The sequence below is a fragment of the Carcharhinus amblyrhynchos genome, chromosome 2 (genome assembly GCF_965287045.1).
Source record: "Carcharhinus amblyrhynchos chromosome 2, sCarAmb.v2.hapA, whole genome shotgun sequence".
NCBI lineage: Eukaryota > Metazoa > Chordata > Chondrichthyes > Carcharhiniformes > Carcharhinidae > Carcharhinus > Carcharhinus amblyrhynchos.
This window is the reverse complement of record NC_137325.1, coordinates 38,514,082-38,534,866: the sequence shown is the minus strand read 5'-3', so window position 1 is coordinate 38,534,866 and position 20,785 is coordinate 38,514,082. Positions and strand designations below refer to the sequence as shown.

Here is a 20,785-nt window from a genome sequence, read left to right as displayed (position 1 = left end):
CAACCTGGCTCTGGGAACTGCCATCTTTACCAGAAATAGAAACACAGAAAATAGGAGCAGGAGAGAACAATTCAGCCTTTGAAGTTTGCTCCATCATTCATTATGATCACAGATGATCATCCAACTCAATAGCCCGAGTATGGGGACTGTCACTAGATTGGGGTGCTTCAAGACAGGTGGGTGGCCAGGACCATGATCGAGCCATGGGGGTGGGAGCAGGGAGATGGGGTGGCCTGTAGGGGAAGCACTGCAAGGGTCCCAAGCTGGCCAGCAATCGAGCTAACCAGCAAACGGGAAGCTGACACATTGGGGCTACTGGGCATGCACAGATGCCTGGAACTGTCAGACTCTGGTGTGAACAGGCCCCACCCCCGAGTTTTTAATAATATTCATAATTGTGGCCTCTGCATTGCACAGTGTGTGGGAGATTCGAGTCTGAACTCCCACTGAAAGAACAATCGTGATTTACACCATTTTTCCCGCGAATTCAGCACTTAGAACTTTTTTGGGAGAATTGCCCCCACAACGTTTTGGCCTCAATTGTTTTCTGTGATAGCAAATTCCACATGTTGACCACTCTCTAGGTGAAGAAATTTCTCCTCATCTCTGTCCTAAACAGTCCATTCTGTATCCTCAAACCTCTGGTTATGTAGACCCCCACCATCAGGAACATCCTTCTTGAATCTACCCTGTCTAGTCCTGTTAGAATTGTACAGGTTTCAATGGGAACCCCGTCATTCTTCTGAACTCCAACAAATTTAATCCTCCTCAAACTTAATCGCTCCTCATACGTCAGTTTTGCCCTCCCAGGAATCAGTCTGGTAAACCTTCTCTGTAGTTCCTCAACAGCAAGAGCATCCTTCCTCAGGTAAGGAGATTAAAACTGCACACAGTATTCCAGGTCTGGCCTGGAAATTAGAACTTTGCAATTAGAGCTTTGCAATCTTCCAGAGGCTATCAGCCCCCTCCCCCCATTGACCAAAGTTCCAGGCACTTGTCAACCTCATCCATTCATTTACTGTATCTATATCCATTAACATTTTGCTCAAGTCTCCTGAATTTTTCAATCGTCACTGGGAGAATACCGATTTTGGTGGACTCTTGGCTAACTTAGGAGGGTTGGCAATCCTAATACATGACTGACAATTTGTGCTCAGCAAGATTCCACAAGCAATTAGATAAATGATCATATGGACTCTTTTACTGGTGTTGGAAGTGGATGTTGGGCAGCACGATGACACACTTGTTAGCACTGCTGCCTCACAGAGCTAAGGATCCGGGTTCGGTTCCCAGCTTGGGCCACTGTCCGTGCGGAGTTTGCACATTCTCTCCCTGTCTGTGTGGGTTTACTGGGTGCTCTGGTTTCCTCCCACAGTCTGAAAGACTTGCTGATTAGGTATATTGGTCATGCTAAATTCTCCATCAGTGTACCTGAACAGGTGCTGCAGTGTAGCGACTGGGGAATTTTCATAGTAACTTCATTGCAGTAATGTAAGCCTACTTGTGACACTAATAAACTTTAAAGCTTCAACACTGGCCAGGACACAGGGAAAAATTTCCTATTCTTCTTCAAATCGTGTGACGGGAACTATTTATATCTACTTGAGAGGGCAGTTGGAAACACAATTTAACATTCCATCCAAAAGACAACATATAAAAGTACAACACTTCCTCATGTAAATAATGTGTTAACCAGATCAGGATCTCCTAAACTTTTCCAGCCACGGAATCCTTTTGACCTCCCAAGAGTACTGATGGAACCATTGTAAGACATTCTTATTATGTAGAAGTATTAACCCAAGAAATAGTGATTATTTTTGCACAATAGGTAAAAAAATGTACAAAATCAAATTTATAAAAGTTCTTATTTCTACGTATACATTGATTATAATTAAAAAGTTTTCTTATTTACCAAAGTACTTACTTAAGGGAGGATGATGCTGCTTCTTTACTCACAAATTTGTTTCATACTGGGAGTAATACTCAAGAGCTGGGCACTTGCGTTCACATTCCCCTTCCTGCCCCATGGCCACTCTCTCCCAGCTCATGGCCGCTCCTCTCCAACTCCCATCCCTCTTGACCCCATTATCCTCTCACTCCATGGCCAATTCCAGAGGATAGGATGTTTTACTCCAATTGTATAGGGCATTGGTGAGGCCACATTGTGCACAATTTTGGTGTCCTTATCTAAGGAAGGATATCATGCTATAGAGGGAGTATAGCAAAGGTTCACCAGGCAAATTCCTAGGCTGTTACGTCTATCATGACAGAGACTAAGTCGGTGTTAATTATTACTACTTTTCTTGAATCTTCATCCAATTTTAATTACTGATAGGCATGGCTCATGTTAAGTTTTTTTTTTACATGTTTGACCTCCTGCTAGCTTTGCAAAAAGTTCTCAATTTTGGGAATGAATATCTGTCCAGCCTAGCTGCTTAATTGATAATTAATTTGTAGTCTCCACAAATGCTAACAGTCCTGTCCTATTTCAGTATGATGGGAGTAGCCCATTCAGAAAAATGTATTGGCCTCATGATTCCTAATTCTTCCAAACATTGAAGTTCTATCTTGACTTTTTTATGTAAAGCGTAAGGCACTGGGCGAGAACAAAAGAAATTTGGGGTAGCATCCAAATTGATGCAAATTTTAGCCTCAATTCCCTGAATTCTGCCCAATTCGTTTTGAAAAATCTCTGGGTATTTATTTTAAACTTCTGTTCTGTAAACTGAAGATACTTAGCCATTTTAGTTTTATTTGATACAACTAATCATGTTTCATGAAAGTGGGCCCCTGGCCTGTTGTGACAATGATCAATAGTTGAGTAAATTGGTGCTGATAAGTTACTGGTGTGAATGTAGTACCCAAAATTTTGAGGGTTTCCCCATATTAGGATGTTGCCTGGATTGGGTGGCATGCCTTATGAAGATAGGTTGAGGGAGCTCGGTCTTTTCTCCTTAGAGAGACGAAGGATGACAGGTGACTTGATAGAAGTGTATAAAATGTTGAGAGGTATAGATCGGGTGGATTCTCAGAGGCTTTTTCCCAGGGCTGGAATGGTTGCTACGAGAGGACCCAGGTTTAAGGTACTGAGGAGATATCAGGAGTAAGTTTTTCACTCAGAGGGTAGTGGGTGAGTGGAATCAGCTGCTGTCGGTGGTGGTGGAGACAAATTCGATGGGGTCTTTTAAGAGACTTCTGAATGAGTACATGAGATTTAATAGAATTGAGGGCTATAGGTAAGCCTAGTAGGTAGAGATATCATCGGTGCAACTTGCGGACCGAAGGGCCTGCTCGTGCTGTAGTTTTCCCATGTTCTATATATGTGGTCAATCTAGCTGCTCAATTACTTATCTGCTTCCATGCTTAGTGGGCACCCATTTATCTAAGGTACTATTACAACAGGATCCGATTTACTCCTTTTCACATTATTCAATTGATATATCTCGGCTTCCTCTTCTGATTCAGGTTGTTAATTGTTACTGGAATCCAGGTTTTCTTTAAACTAGACTTATTTTGCTTCACTTGGCGTTTGATTCGGGTGTGGCCTCTCCGATTTCAGCCAAAACAGACAGAATCCCAGAATTTACATTTTCCCTGGGCTGGTCCCCCCAACACCTATAACTTTCATCTTGAAATTCTGGTTTGTTAACATGTTTTCTTTTTCTTCTGTCCCTGCTTTGCTCACTGAGTTTCTGCCCTGTCTCTTCTGCACGCTCAACTCTGTCCTCCTGCCCTGCCGAAGTTGTGTGCCGTTGCTGATTTATCTTGCATGCATGCACACACTAACTTGGAGCATGTCTGTCTCAGCAGTCTCAATCGCCTAAGCTATTTTCGTGGCTTTCGCCAAAGAAATCCTATCCCCTACCAATAGTATTTTTGTATGTTTAAGTTACTTATGCCAAAATGAATGCATTTAGTGAACGTCCAAACTGGCATGGCTCAGCCTATTTTCTTAGTCTTGCCGTACATATCACAATTGACTCCCAGGTCCCTTATAACAGAGTTAACCTTAAAACGTTGCATGATGATTGATGGTGTAGAATTGTAATGATCCTTAACCAAAACCAAGAGGGGGTCAAAAGACTTAGCATCTGGAGTTTCTGGGGATGTTAAATTTTTAATGAGATTGTAATTATATTCACATACCATAAACAGAAAGACTTTTTGCTTATCTTCTGTTATTATTAGTGCCAAATAGTGGAGTCTTTCGATATAGTAAGCTCAATGTTCAGTCAACATGTCACTGATTCTCCCAAAAAGGGGCTTTTTTATTTTAAACTTACTGTTGCTCTTGACTGGTTTTACATAATAGGCAAACTTTCTTCCCCCCCCCGATTCCAGGAGTTGATAGTCCTGATTTACCAAATGTAACAACTGTGACTCTCTACAATTACTTGGCAGGAGAAAGTAATTTATTTATTCAGAAAAAATTATTTATAAAAGGAAAAACAATGAAAACCTCCATACATTTCAACTCCCAAGGGTCAACTGCTGCACTTGACAGTCGATCTCGAACTGCCACCATTCAACACTACAGCTTAAACTTGGACTTGCAATTCACTTCCACAGAACAACTGTGCTCCGTGCTCTCAGCCCTGCGCTTCAGTACCACTCTGCGTTCCTTCACTCGTGCTATACCTATCCTAGATAGATCTGTTTTTGTTCTTTTGAATCTACGTGCGTAAACCATATCTCTTTCTTTTGTTTAAAAGCCAAAACCCCTAACCTAATTAGGACATTGCATAAGGCACCTTTGACTTCCCTCCAAGTGCAACATCTCAAGAAATCAGGGCGGGGCAAAGATAGGATTCACATGGATGTCCCAAGGCCTACCTCTCAGGACACTGCACGAGTGTGCAGCCGCTCGTGATCACCTCTGCCTGTGACCCCATCCACCCAGCTGTTCAGACAGATGGGGGTGCAACTGTCCCTGAGCAGGAAACTTCTATCAGGCCAGGGCCAGAAGAAGACATCCACCAAGATTATCACAGGCATCAAAACATGGCAGTCAGCTGGCTGCCCTGCACCTCTGCTGCAGCTGTTGAGCTTCAGCCAAGGGTAGTGTTAAAAAGTTAAGAAATTCTAATCTTACTTTTGGGACATGGATATTCCATCACTGGAAATAAATTGCACTTTTGTAACTATGTTTCATTGTTACATGAACGTCTTGGTCAACTGAAGTAGACTGGACTCCTCTTATGTGCAATTTCATCACAGAATCCCCACAATGTGGAAGGAAGCCATTTGACCCATCAAGTCTGCACTGACCATAATTCTACCCAAGCCCTATCCCTGTAACCACACGTTTCCCCCCCACTAGGCCCCTGACATTAAGGGGCAATTTTACCATAGCCAATCAACCTAACCCACACATCTTTGGAGTGCAAAGTAAAGTTTATTTATTGCCACAAGTAGACTTATATTAACGCTGCAAAAGACTAGGAAGATCTCCCAGTAGCCACATTCAGGTGCATGTTCAGGTACACTCAGGGAGAATTTAGCACATCTAACTGGCTCATCTTTTGGACTGCAGGAGGAAACTGGAGCACCCAGATGAAATCCATGCAGACACAGGGAGAACATGCAAACTCCACACAGACAGTGACCCGAGGCTGGAATTTAACCTGGGTCCCTGGATCTGTGCTATCCACTATGCCACCATGCTACTAAATGGTTATTTAGCCATCTTCCCACTCAGTGACAGTGACCCACTGTGAGATTAACATTCCTGCGATGTCAATTTCACTTTAACTATTCTCTGCACCTTTGTGTGATGTCAGATGCATTTGAATCTTTATTTGAAGTGTGTGATATGTGCTTCTAACTCTTCAATAGAAAACTCTGAGGGAGGGCAACTCATTAAGATTGATTTTCTAGTGGCATCTGTGTCCCATCAGTGTTAGTGACAGAAAGCAAGATATACACAGAAGGAAGAAATCGCGAGCTATGTCCTCATCTCAGTGGCTGCAATGTTGCATCATTCCCCGGCAGTGAATGCTTCATGTCTTCTCTCGCATCACTCTTGTTCCTTGATGCACTCTAATTCTGAGCGAGAGCACTTATCGACCAATGGAAACATCATTGCTTGATGATACATGAGGCCAGAACGTGCAAGTGAGAATGCTGGACTCATTCTCACCGTGAGTGTTTGAACATCCCCTGAGATGAAAAGTAATGGCACTGACTTCTAGAAAAGAAGTGGCCATACCTTTTCCTGTTTGGAAACGAAATGCAATTTTAAGGGATTTATATTTGTCGGAGTAAACATTAGAAATAAGATATGGTTTTAGATAGATTTAATTTAATCACTCTGTGCTGGAAGGGAGTTTTAGTTAAATTTCGTGTTGAACAAAAATGTTTGTCTGTGTGGGGGTTAGTTTACTTTCTAGCTAGCCAAAAGAAGATTTCAAAAAATTGAAGTTATGTCAATAGAAACTAAGGTATAGTTCAGAAGAATTTGAAGAAGGGGTAACCAAGTGTTCTGAGATAGAGAGACAATTGCATTAAACTAGATTTAAAGTGGGAAGCAGACTTCCACAGGTAACTGAAACATCTGAAGTAATTTTAGTAAGATTCTGGGACTTGAAAGTTAAAGCAATTGTGGCCCTTTGAAACAACGAAAGCCAATAAGTAGAGAAACCAAAAGAGGTTGCTTAGAAATCCCAGCACAGACTTACAGCTGAAAGTGGAATCGAAGCTCTGGTCAAATGTGTCTTTAGGGAAATGTGAAATGGATTTTGGAATGCAGTGAGAAGATCTTAAAGCATATTTTAGGAGTGGAGTTTGGAAACTCTCATATGACAATCATCTGGGGGATTAAGGCGAAATCTGCAAACACTAAGTTTGTGAGCAAACTATAGGTTCAAATGGACTTTGTCACCAATGTCTAGCTTAAACACTTAGCTTTAAGATTGCGCAGTAAAGAACTTTTGTGTTATAATTATGTTTATGCTTAATAAATGCTTCTTCTTGTTGTTAAAACTAATTAGTGGTCAAGTGACTCGTCTCTCCACATTTGATTTTTTAAAAATAAAAGTTACGATGTTTTGATCCAGGGTTCCATTCTGGAATTTGCCCGTCCAGTTATATCAATTGGGATTGTAACACCTCTCTTGACTTCATTCTTCCTGGCACCTGCCCCAGGCACTTCATCCAACATCTTTTCTTATCCACATCGTTTTCGTGTTCATAAGGGCACTCAGTAGCCCCGAGGCCCCTGGGCTTTAAGTTCTTCATCCTCTGATGAGCTCTCATCCTTCTCTGCTTCAACCTCTGGTAACGGATCAGCTCTCTGCACTGCCAGATTGCAAAGAATGCAACATATTGCGATGATGCATGAAATCCCATCAGGAGTGTATTATAATTAGCCATCTGAATGGTCCAAGCAACTGAAGCTCATCTTCAGAAGCACTATTGTCTGCAGCACTGTACATCTCCTTGGATTGATTCTGAGTGCAATGCACCAGTGTTATCAGCCAGCATTTCAGTATGTAACCCTTATCTCAAAGTAGCCAACCCTGCAGATATACAGGCTCCCTGAAAATCTCACACACCTGGGAGTGACTCAGGATGTGGGAGTCATGGCAACTCCCAAGGTATCGTAAGGAGATGTGCGATATGTGCTTCCAATGATCACACACCAGTTGTATATTGATGGAATAGCAGTCCTTGAATAGCAAGATTGTGAAGAGCAACAGTGCACTGCAATCATGTAGGAAACCTTCTCCAAGTGTACTGCAGTGAGCTGAGTGGTTCAAGCATCTGATGCATACCTTCAGCAGCTCTACAGTCTGTTCTGTAAGGGAGCTTTTGGAGCTGTGAGCAGTGCTGTAGCTCTCCTCTGCATGACTGTGGCTGATGACTCCGGTGCATTGCATTCAATGTTTCAGTGGTAATGTCTAAACCTTCTCTGAAGCTGTTCTTACCCCACTGAAGACCCCGGTATCACAGTGACTCAAAATTAACACTACATTTTGCACCCTCTCCTTTCCTTGTCTGTAAATGATACATAGTCTGTATAGCACGCAAAAAACAATACTTTTCACTGTATACCAATACATGTGACAATAATAAATCAAATCAGGAAAGTCATGGCAACTCCCAGAGCACCGTGAAAGGACATGCAGTATGTGCTGCCAACGACCACACACCAGTTGCACACTGATGGATAGGTAGCCAATGCATTCTATAAAGATTAGGGGCTGCTGCTATGGAATCCAACAAGCCACATACATGCAGTATATTGTACTCTGTACTCTTGGGAAGGTTAAGATGGGAGAGAAGCCAATGATTCTCTCAGCCTGGTTATCTTAGTCCACAACAAGCCTGACATAAACTACGTGCCTTCCTATAAAGGGCGTCTGTGACTTATTTTGAGAGTTTTTTTTGCGGACTATGAGATACTGCACAGGTCCCCTGCTGATCCATGGAAAACCTCATAGGCAAAGAAACTGAATGCAATGGTCATCTGCAAAGTCATTGGCACGGGATACACTCCCAACTCCACATAGCGTCAGATCTTCGCCATGAACGCTGCATGTGATCTACCAGAGCTCAGGACAAGCGGAGACGTGCACAATATTGTGCCTCATTCATTTGTAATTAGGAGGCTCTTCTTAGATCTGGCAATTTCTCCTCCTGACCCTCTTGTTCATGCTCTCCATTATATTAGGACCCTGACAAAGGCAACATTTAGTCCTGGATCCATTTTGGCATTTGCCTTCTATCTAAAATGAAACAATGAAGACATTAATGATTAAAAGGTCATGAAATTGAAGCTCAGAATATGAAAACTACACCAACTGTACGGGTCTATATTTTTTATTCGGCCCGACTTTTTTGGCGCCTGATGCAGCCTTGTCTGAGACACGAACACGTGCATCAAGGTGATATGGCTAACAACTCAAATGTACCATCTGCAGCCCAGCATGGGTCATAAGGTGTAGATGAATTGCATATCCCAACCTAGCTCAGTGCCCCAATTTCTAGTGTGGCACAGCAACATTCATGGTCAATGAGTGAATGCTCTTTGGCCTGTTATAATTGCTAATTCTGGTGAAGACAATGGCCATGGGCAGCCTCAGTTTTGACTCCTTTCTACATTGCCACAGGACTGACTCCTGACTGCAAGCCCCAGATCAAGGACGGACTTTTACCGAGCTCCCCATTGCTCTGATGACTTGACGACTACAGTGCTCCCCCCTCAAACAACCTCGTCTGAGCCTCTGTGCAACCCGTCCCTCTTGTGCCACATTAACAATTCCCCCCCCCCACCCCCTTCCAATTCCAAAGTCTGCATCCATCCCTATCCATTTAGGTTATCCTCTGACCCCTTGTTTGTCAGTGTTTCACGTACTCTTTCAGGATTCAGCTGGCCATCATTTGGACTACCTTCATTGTTCCCCATCCTCCTCCACATCTTGCCCCTCTGTTCCTCCTTCTAAGTCCTTGCGCAGCCAATGATCCCCATTACCCCCATTTTGCTTGTCATTCTCATCCTCTCTTCATTCCTGGTCAAAATGCTCATTTTTGAAAGTGAAATCCTGTTTAACTGCCACTGCACAGTGGTGTCCTTGTGAACAACGGTGGCAGTCAATGGGAGCAGAACACCTCTGATCAGTACTGTGCCAGGATTGGGGAATGCAGAGTCTGAAAGTGGAGGCTGCATGAGTACCACAAAAAAAAAGGAGGAAACCAACCCCACAAGCTCCAACAATGTGACATTCATTGCAACAAGACCAGCAGAGTGCTGTGGCAAGAAGGCCATGTATTCTGCATTTGCCTCGAGGTCTGTCAGATGCACATCACTCCTTTTCAAATAGGGTTCAGGCTGATGTATTTCTTGTGGGCATTTCACAAGGTTGGAAGGTGCCAAAAGATTCTGGCAAGCAACTCTTTAAATGAGCATTCATGAGATGGTAATGAATACAAATGGAATTCAAACCAAAGGGCAACAGGATAACTGACAGAATTGCAAACTATTTTTACACTGGTGGGTTTTAGACTTTTTGCCTAGTCCTCAATTCTCTGTTCCTACCCGCCACAAAACCCACTGCAGGCAGGATGAGCCAATTAAGCTGCTGGTGTCTGGAAGTATAATGCAATTGAAATCAGACAGGAAAGGTGCCATAACAAGACTTGTTCTTTAGGGAAGGATGCCCTCTCTGTATTCCAAATGCAAAGCTTCGGAGATTTTCAGTTCATCCTGTTACTGAGCGAACTCTAGCAATCAACAAAAACCATAAAAATTCCCTGAGGATACAGTGTCCTTATAATTAATTAAGTTCATCTTGATGATGGCCAATTATTTTTCCATGCAGAAAACATTACATCAAACTCCAGGCTGTTTAAAACTTTCCTTTCCCATCAGGTTGACAGTGATGTTCAAAGAGCTGCTACATCAAGGAAGACTATTCCTCTTTAGCAACTGAATTCAGTAGAAAAATACAAAACAAAATACATTTAAAAAAGACTAGCTATTTTAAAAAAAAACTTTGTTTGCTAGCCTCAAGGTCTTTTGCTGAAGAAACAGAAATTGTAAGAAACAGAACAAAAAGTTGGGTCTAAATCGGGTCTATTTATTCATTGGAGGTAGGAGAATAGATAGAAACATACAGGGCTCATACAATGCTTAACAAGTGTAGATACTGAGATTATTTCCCCTGGCTTGCAAACCTGCAACATGGACACAGCCTCAAGTCAAGGAAACAATTGTTTACAGCTGATATGAGGAGAAATTATTTCACTGAAAGTAATCAAGAGGGTTGTGGATGCTCCAACATTGAATACATTAATGCACAAGACAGATGGAATCAAGAAAAACAAGCTGGTGAAAAATGTTGAAGCCAGAATTTGCAACAAACATAGATGGAGTGCTCCTATTTCTTGTATTCTTATTCTTTTGTGATACAATTGGCAGCTCGGTGGTACAATGGTTACCTATGCTTGCTCAGTGCCAGGGACCTAGATTCGATTCCCAGCTTGGGTCACTGTCTGTGTGGAGTCTGCACAGGTGTCCTCTGGGTGCTCCAGTTTCTCCCACAGTGCAAAAGACTTTCTGGTTAAGTGCATTTGCTAGGCTAAAATTTTTCCTGAGTGTACCTGAACAGGTGCTGAAGTGTGGCGACTAGGGGATTTTCACTAACTTCACTGCAGTTTAATGCAAGCCAACTAGTGACATTAATAAATAAAACTAAACACCCTAATACCAATGTCTTATGGGAAGAATTTTCTGGAACTGCGTATCGTATTTAATAACTTAGTATGCAATTATACTAACAGTTTTATTTATCAGAAGTAGCAAATTTAACATAATAAAACAGTATTTTTGTTTACTTGACTAACTAATTGAATTAGCCATACAAAGGCAAAATGCTGCAAAGATAGAAATCTGAAATTAAAAGGGTGAAAGTTAACTAATTCAGGTTGATATTTGTTACAACTGGAAACAGTTAGACATTTTAGAGGTTTCGAGCAAATATTGCCAGAGGGAAAGATGGGAGCTGGCAGAACAAGAGGGTGGGTCAGTGGTAGGATGAAAGGCTGAAGTGATGAGTTAACAAAAGGGATGGCAGTGTAAGGCAGGGGGAGTTGGCATCAGCTTCCAGCAAATTACAAACCTTCAGTCCATACCTTATATTAAAAACAAAACAAAAAAAACTGCAAAAGATGGTGTTCACCCCCACCCCCGAAGATTGTCCGAGTTCACAGACTGGGACTAGAGGGATACGAATGGATGGTCTAGTTAGGAACACATGATCGGTGCAAGCTTGGAGGACCAAAGGGCTTGTTCCTATGCTGTATTGTTCTTTGTTTTCTGAAACCACACTCATATCAAGAGGGAATAAAAGATATCTTCCAGACTGAAGTTGTATTAATGGATCTCCTAAAACTAACTCAAATGAGTAATTTCAAATTGAATGTGTAATGCAAACACAAAAAAGGGACCAGCTGTCTCAAACTCTCAAGATGTCAAAAGACAACACAGTGTGTGAATCAACACACACAGGAAAAGGACTACGAACATCTACAAGCCACATGATGAGAAGTCATGGTCAACTCTAAAAATTCAGCAAGCTACTTGCATACAGAATTCCACAAAAAGCCATCAAACCTGCTGCAAAGTCATCTAAGCAGCCAAGGAAATAGACAGCCATACTTTGGAGAAGAATTCCACCCAATGTGTTCCAACTCATAGTTTGCAGGGAGACTTAGACAGGTTGCAGAGCTAGGCCGAGAGGTGGCGGATGGAGTTTAATGAGGAGAAGTGTGAAGTAATTCACTTTGGTAGGAATAACAGATGTGTTGAATATAGGGCTAACGGGAGGACTTTGAATAGTGTGGATGAACAGAGGGATCTAGGTGTATGTGTACATAGATTCCTGAAAATTGGGAATCAAGTAGATAAGGTTGTTAAGAAGGCATACGGTGTCTTGGCGTTTATTGGTAGGGGGATTGAATTTAGGAGTCGCAGCGTCATGTTGCAACTGTACACAACTCTGGTGCGGCCGCACTTGGAGTACTGTGTGCAGTTCTGGTCCCCACATTACAGGAAGGATGTGGAGGCTTTGGAGAGGGTGCAGAGGAGGTTTACCAGGATGTTGCCTGGTATAGAGGGGAGGTCCTATGAGGAGAGACTGAGGGATTTGGGGTTGTTTTCGCTAGAAAGAAGGCGGCTAAGAGGGGATCTTATTGAAACATATAAGATGATTAGAGGTTTAGATAGGGTGGATAGTGATAGCCTTTTTCCTCGGATGCAGAAAGCTAGCACGAGGAGGCATGGCTTTAAATTAAGGGGGGGTAGTTATAGGACAGATGTCAGGGGTAGGTTCTTTACCCAGAGGGTGGTGAGGGATTGGAATGCCCTGCCTGCTGCAGTTGTAAATGCGCCTAGTTTGGGGGCGTTTAAGAGATCCGTGGATAGGTTTATGGACGAAAAGGGATTGGTTTAGATTAGTGGGTCATTGTTTTTTAAACTGGTCGGCGCAACATCGTGGGCCGAAGGGCCTGTTCTGCGCTGTAATGTTCTATGTTCTATGTTCTAACTTCAAATTCACCTGAGAAAAAACCTCCAGTAAGTTGACAAGACATCTTGCAGCTCACTGAGAATCCCCCACTTTACAAGACCTTCACCTCAACCAACGCATCAATTTCAGACTTGTCATGAAAGAGACTGGAGAGAACTTTAAGTTGTAAATGTATTGTATTATACAGGATATACAGCACAGAAACAGGCCATTCAGCCCAACCAGTTCATGCCAGCATTGACCTTCTCCCAGCTTCCCTAATCTAAATCTATCATAACCCTCTCGTCCCTGCTCCCAAATATATTTGTCTAGCTTCTCTTTAAATTCAATCATTTCCTGTGGGAGCAAGATCCTTGTTCAATTCATCAAGGGTCCTTTGACAGCACCTTCCAAACCCACAAGCTCTACCACCTGGAAGTGCCAGAACACCAGATTCCTGGGAACATCACCACATGCAAGTTCCACTCCAAGTCACTCACCATTCTGACTTGGAAATACAGCACTGTCTCTTTACTGTCACTAGATCAAAATCTTGGAACTCCCTCCCTAACAGCACTATGGATGTACCTACACCACAAGAACAGCAATGGATCAAGAAAACAGCTCATGACCAGCTTTCAAGCACAATTGGGGTGAGCAATGAATGTTGGTCTCCATGAATGCCCATCTCTTATGAACAATTTTTTTAAAAATTCTCTCCACACTCTGGGTGCTGAAGATTCTTCTGAATTACCGATTAGAGTTCTTAGCAACTATCTTATGTTGACCGACTCTAGTTATGCTCTTCCCCATGAGATTTGTTCTGTCTCACACAACCCAGTGTTCCTGCTATCCCCTATTCATATTGAATTGCTCAGTTTCACAGCTCTTCCCCCATTCAACCCAGTGTCCCTGCTGTGCCCTAGTTATATTGACTTGTTCAGTCTCTCAGCTCTTCCCACATAACCCAGTGTTCCAGTCATCGCCGATTTATAATAGACGAAAACAAATATCAGTAAAACAAAATACTCAGAGGGCATAACTGCTCCTGGTGGGGCATTGTAAATAAATCAAAAGGTCAAAAGAAACTTATAAAATCAAATCAAAACAGTGTCTCTGGGGTGATGATGCACCCCAGACCTCACGACACACACTGGTCACAGAAGGCCTGAAGCACACCAGCAGATGCTGTGTCCCCTCTCCAGGGCCACCAAAATAGCCGCAGTAGAGGAGTCCCTATTAATACTTGCTCAAAGATATTTCATGCCCATTATCTGTTTCTCTTAACCTTAACAGTGTAATTGGCTTGACATTAACAGTCTGCCTTACTCATTGCCTTCTGAATTGAGGTTGCAATCGCTTTTATATGTGCTCAAATGAACTCACAACATTCTTGACCAAGCCCACTTTTTCCTTTTCTACCGGAATCTAAAAGTTAAAGTTTATTTATTAGTCACAAGTAAGGCTGACATTAACTCTTGCAGTGAAATTACTGTGAAATTCCCCTACCTCTATTTCCTACTCTCTCTCTTCCTCACTAGAAAATCTTTTAATTCAGACCAGGCAACTGCCTTAGAAGTTGTCCAACCTCGCAAATAAGCTCCAGCATCTTGGAATAAGGACCATGGACCAGATTTTCAAAATGGTCACATGATCTAGCAGGACTTGACGCAATAAGATTTGAACATTGCAATCTCGGAAGTCACCTCTGGAATCCACTGCCTCCACTTGATTAGTATCCCTTCAACAAACATTCAACCGCTCCACCACCACCAAATGGTGTACACCATCTGCAAGATGCGCTGCAGGAACTTACCAAGGATTCTTCAGCAGCACCCTCCAACCCCACAACCACAACCATCTAGAAAGATAAAGATAGCAGATACACAGGAATGCCACCACCTGGAGGTTTCTCCCCCAAGTCACTCAGCATCCTGACTTGGAAATATACTGTCGTTACTTCACTATCGCTGGGTCAAAATCCTGGAATTCCTTCCCTAGCAGAACTATGGGCGTACCTACACCTCAGGGACTGAAGTCATCAAAAAGGCAGCTCACCAAGGGAAACTAAGGACGGGCAATAAATGCTAGCCTAGACAGCAATGCGCATATTCTGTGAATGAATTTTTAAAAAAATTACAAGTAAATTACTGTTTCACTTAAGTGTGTTTTGAGCCTTGGATGATGGGAATAGATGAAATAAAGGATAAATGCTGCATGTCCTGCATCTGCAGAGGAAGGAAGCAGTGGGATTTCTAGGGGTGACTGAGGGTTGGACCAGGGTGTTGTGAAAGGAACTGTTCCCTTACCACTTATAGCAGAAAGGAAGGGAGGTGAAGAGGTAATTGGTGATGGCATCACCATTAGAGGTGATGAAAATCAAGGAGGATGATCCATTGAATCTGGAGGTGGGTGGAAGTGAGTACAAGGGAAACCTACTCTGGTTTTGGAAGGGAAGGAAATAGTCTGCACATCTTAACATACGTCAACAATGATCAGATGAAATCATCAGCTGTGGAAAAAAAACATACAAACGTCTGAAATAGCAGAAGTAGGTCCTAAGATGACAACACTATCAGAATAGAATGGGATAAAGCCCTGACAAAAAAATTGGGCGAGTGGAAACATAGTCGACTGAGAATCTGGATATTGGTCAATAGCCTATCCCTGGAATCACAGAATCCCTACAATACAAAAGGAGGCCATTTAGCCCATCGAGTCTGCACCAACCACAATCCCACCCAGGCCTGTAACCCCACACATTTGCCCTACTAATCCTTCTGACACTAAGATCAATTCAGCATGGCAAATCAACCTAACCCACACATTTTTGGACTGTGAGAGGAAATTGCAGCACCCAGAGGAAACCCACGCAAACAAGGGAGGAAGTGCAAACTCCACACAGACAGTGACCCAAGCCGGGAATTGAACCTTGATGCCTTACGATGTGAGGCAGCAGCATTAACCATTGTGCTACCCCAAGTCAAGGGGGAATCAGATAGTGGGATTTAGTGGTAAAGTTGATGAAACATTCCATTTTGGGGAGAAGAATAGGAAACAGTGCTGATATCAACCCATGGAGGACACCGTATACTTCCTTGCAAGTTCAGAGGTGTGTCCCTATTGACAGCATTCCCACCTCAAATTCAAAGTTGTAGGTTCAAGTCTCAGTCTAGAGTTTAAGCAAAAAAAGACTAATTCTTCAGTACAGGACTGAGGGAGAACTAACAACTTTTGGATGAGATGTTCTGATGAAAGATCACTGGAATATTAACTAGTTCTCTCTCCAAAGGTATGGACTGAACTGCTGAGGATTTCCAACATCTCCAGCACTTTCAATATAAATGCAAGTTTTCTTTCTTTTTGATCTGAAAAACAACCACACATATACTTGCATCCCTTAGTCATTTTTGCATCCATGTTACCACTGTTCTTCCACTGCCATAGGCTTTAATTTTGCCAACAAGTCCATTATGCAGTACTTTGTCAAACGCCTTTACAAAATCCCTATGCACAAGATTAATTGCACTACTCTCATCAACTCTTCCAAAAAAAAAATCAATTTCAAACAATTTTTGTACTATTGCGTCAAATCAAAAAAATGAAGCATCTTCAAATACTCAATTTTTAACACCCAGAAAATGAGCATTCCCTGGGAACATCACCACTTGCAAGTTTCCTTCCAAAGACACGCATGAGAGGGTACAAAGGAGAATTATGAAAATGCTGTCGCACTAATGAATTTTAACTATATGGAAGTTTGCATAGGCTTGGTAATATGAAAGCAAAGTTCTGTATATGCTGGAAATTTGAAATAAATCAACATAGGCTGGAAAGACTCAGCAGCCTGGCAGCATCTGTGGAGAAAGGAACAAAAGTTAACGTTTCGGGTCTATATATTTTCTTCACAGCTCTGTAGAAGTCAAGGACTAGTTGACTGGGTGGTTTGCTTTGGATAGAGAAGGAAGAGGGGAGATTTAGATGTATACAGAATTATGAGGAACCTAGATAGGAAAGATCAATCTCCCTTGGCAGAAGGATTAGAAGACAGTTGAGAAATTTTCACCCACAGGGTGGTGAGAGCCTGAAATTCACTGCCTTAAAGGATGGTAAAGACAGAAACCCTCAGAATACCTTAATGTGTACTTGAAGAGCTGTAACATACAGGGCTATAGACCACTGGCTGAAAAATAGGATTAGACTAGATAACTTTTCTTCATTCAGTACAAAAAATATGGTCCAATGGGGACCCCTTTGTGTTATAAATTTTCAATGTCTCTATGAAAGACTCAATGTCAGATTGGTCAGACAGCACCAGTCTGATAGTACAGAGGTAACGTGGGGATCAAGAGAGGTGATGGAGTGTTGGGAGGTCAGTGTACATATTGAACCTGATTTATGGATGATGTTGCTGAGGGGCAGCAAGCAGATGAAAACCAGGCGTCAAGGACAGATCTTTGGGGACATGGAGATAATAGACCAGAGCAGCAAGTGTAGCCCTTACTGCAGACGCTTTAGCAACAATTTGATAAACAAGAGTGAAAGTGTGCACAATCCTACTGAACTGGAGGAGGCTGATGTGGTCTACTTTGCCAATGACTACCGCAAGGTCAAAGAAAGATAATATAATAGCCAGAGAGGATCAAATTTCTAACTTTTATTAGGATAATTTCAGTCTTATGGCACAGACAGAAATCTGATTACAAAGAGTTAAACATGGGGTTGCAGGAAACATGGGCCAATCTAAACTAAAATCAGCATCTATATATCAACACCTGTTACTGGTAATACATGCCTGGTTATTTGAAGACAAGTCATATTTTCCCTTCCAACATAGTGGATGCATTATACTAGAATGCAGACAATTCCATTCCATCTTAGCGTAAAAGATTAGGTTTGTTTATTCACAATAGTTACCTTAAATACAATCTCATTACAGAGCAAAAATATCATAGAAAACTCAGAACCAATAACAGAGATCTAGTACACTAAACAATAAATTTCAATTTCAACAAACTGCTTGGCTCATTGTTTTACTATTCTCTAATTTTGCTTTAGAATTATAGCTCTTTAAAGAACTATCATAGACAAAACAATAAATGGATGTTAGAGTTGCAGTAAAACATGTAATATGAAAATTGCAAAAAGACTGAAAACTTAGATAAAAAAGAAAACACGATAAGTGCATCGACAGTTTACAAAAACGAGGTGCTGGGTTAATGCTTTGGATGTAGACTGATTCTTACACCAGGTTTATACCCAAGATATTAACCCATCTTTCTCTTTTCAAAAGATGATAGATTTGCGAGTTATTTTCAGCTCGTCCCTACTCTCTCAAACCAAATACAAATCCTTCACTTCCAACACAGAAAACAGCTATTAGATAAATTATCAGCAATTTGAAGTACAGCATGAAAACAAGCCCACTAAAAACCCTCAAAATTTTGAATTCAGACATGCCCAAAATGGTCTGAAATTTCCCCGCCCTTCCCCTCTCCCCCCAATTAACACTTGACATTTAAACACTTAACCCTTAGTTTGCTAGCCAGAGATTTTTTGTTGAATGCAACAATTTATTTTATAATCTTGTATCAAATGCATTGCATATGTGCACTGCTAAAGGGAGCAGATTACATAATTAGTGCATTGGTTATCTTAATTCGAAATAAAAAAATTTAACTATTCAGTCAACTGCACTAGATTAATCTTGGGAAAGTTCCAAGAAGCACTCAACAAACAATGCTAACCATAGCATTGGATAAGTACAGTGCCCAACAACTCTGGTAATGCATTGTGCATCTCATGCGAAGGGAAAATTGCAATGTTAGGTATTTAACTTTTCATTTTGTACTTTGATTTTGACTCCATCTAAAAATATCAAAAACAATACCAAATAGCAATCATACATAAGGTTTCATAATATATGCAATTAAGCATCAAGTCTACCAAATGTTTGAATTATACACAATTGATAATAATTAATATAACTAATAATTTTCATATTTGAGCACAATATTCTACTCAAAAAATGTCACCGTGCAACACACTGGGTATTATATGAAATACCATGTTGAATTTACTCCTAGTATCAGGGGGATTAGCAAGGTAAATATGTGGTGTTATGGGAATTGAGCCTGGGTGGGATTGTGGTCAGTGCAGACTTGATGGGCTGAAGGGGATTCTATGATACATAGTATTATGTATTATCGTAGAAAAAAGGAAAACAGATGGAACTTGTTGTTAAGAGCAAGGACCTTCCCTACTATTCCAAAGTTATGAATGAAACAGCTCCTTTAAACATATCCATACAAGCTTCCCGCTTTATTCACAGACATTTACTACAGCTGAAGGGGCCCTGGTGCAAAGAAAATACAACAGCAGCTACTGCACTATTCAGTTGTACTTAGCTATCAACATCCATGTATTGATAATAGGAACAAAAGAACAATCATACATCTTGGCAAACATCCTTTGGTTTCCAATCATGCAACTACTTTTCATCTTGCTAAACAAATCAATTTAGCACATTGCATACCTCTACCTGAGTTACAAAACAGGAAATACTTTTAAAAGGGCTTCACAGCATTTTCTAAACAAGATGTGGGCACTGTTGGAGTTAGTTCCCTGTGTAAAGTTGCTCATGTCCAAAAATCCCAACCATTGGTCATACATCAGGACACTGAAGTAATTACCATAAAAACTATCCGATTCATTAATGTCCTCAGGGAAGGAAACCTGCTGTCTGGCTGTCCTTATACGGTCTGGCCTACATGTGATGGAAGACGCATAGAAGCTCTCTTAAATGTCGTCTGGGAAGGCCAAGCAAACCAATCAATTCAACTGCAATTAAAAATGGGCAACAAACGCTGCTCTTGCCAATGACATCCACAAACCATGAGATAACTAAAGAGAATTCATCTCAAACCCTTCAAGTTTAAGGTTTACTTCATTACCAACTCAATAAGATTGACAGGAGGTTCATTAGGTGTTTCTTGGGATGAAGGCATTGTTTCACAAGAAAACATTAAACAGGTGAGGCCTTTACTCAAAGCCGTTTAGAAGAATGAGACATGATCTTATTGAACAGAAGGTTTTGATTTGATTTGTCACATGTATTGGCATGTATGGAAAGTACTGCTTCTTGCGTGCTATACAAAGCATACCATTCATAGAGAAGGAAACAAGGGAGTGCAGAATGTAGTGTTACAGTCATACACACTTAGAGTTTAGAGAAAGATCAACTTAATGGAAGGTAGATCCATTCAAAAGTCTGATGGCAGCATCAGAAGAAGCCGTTCTTGAATTGGTTGGTGTGAGGCCTCAGACGTTTGTATCGTTTTCTTGGTGAAAGAAGGTAGAAGAGAGAATGCTCGGGATGCGTAGGGTCCTTAATTATGCTGGCTGCTTTTCCGAGACAGCGGCAAGTGTAGACAGAGTCAATGGATGGGAGGCTGGTTTGTGTGGTGGATTGGGTTACATTCACAGCCTTTTGTAGTTTCTTGCAGCCTTGGGCACAGCAGGAGCCATACCAACCTGTGGTACAACCAGAAAGACTGCTTTCCATGGTGCATCTGTAAAAATTGGAGAGATTTGTAGCTAACATGCCAAATTTCTTTAGTCTTCTGAGAAAGCAGAGGTGCTGGTGGGTTTCTTAACTATAGTGTGTGTGTGTGTGTGTGTGTGTAGGGTGGGGTGAAGGAGGAGGAGAGGGGGAGGAGAGAGAAAGAAGAACCAGGGCAGGTTGCTGATGAAGTGGTCACCTAAAAAAAAACTTGAAGCTC

General features: G+C 41.6%; 1 protein-coding gene across 5 annotated transcripts in view; it reads right to left on the bottom strand.

Annotated features, from left to right (window-relative positions):
• Positions 1–20,785, bottom strand: part of hivep1 (HIVEP zinc finger 1) — a 291,276-nt gene that overhangs the window by 143,174 nt on the left and 127,317 nt on the right. The gene's annotated exons all lie outside the window — the stretch shown is intronic.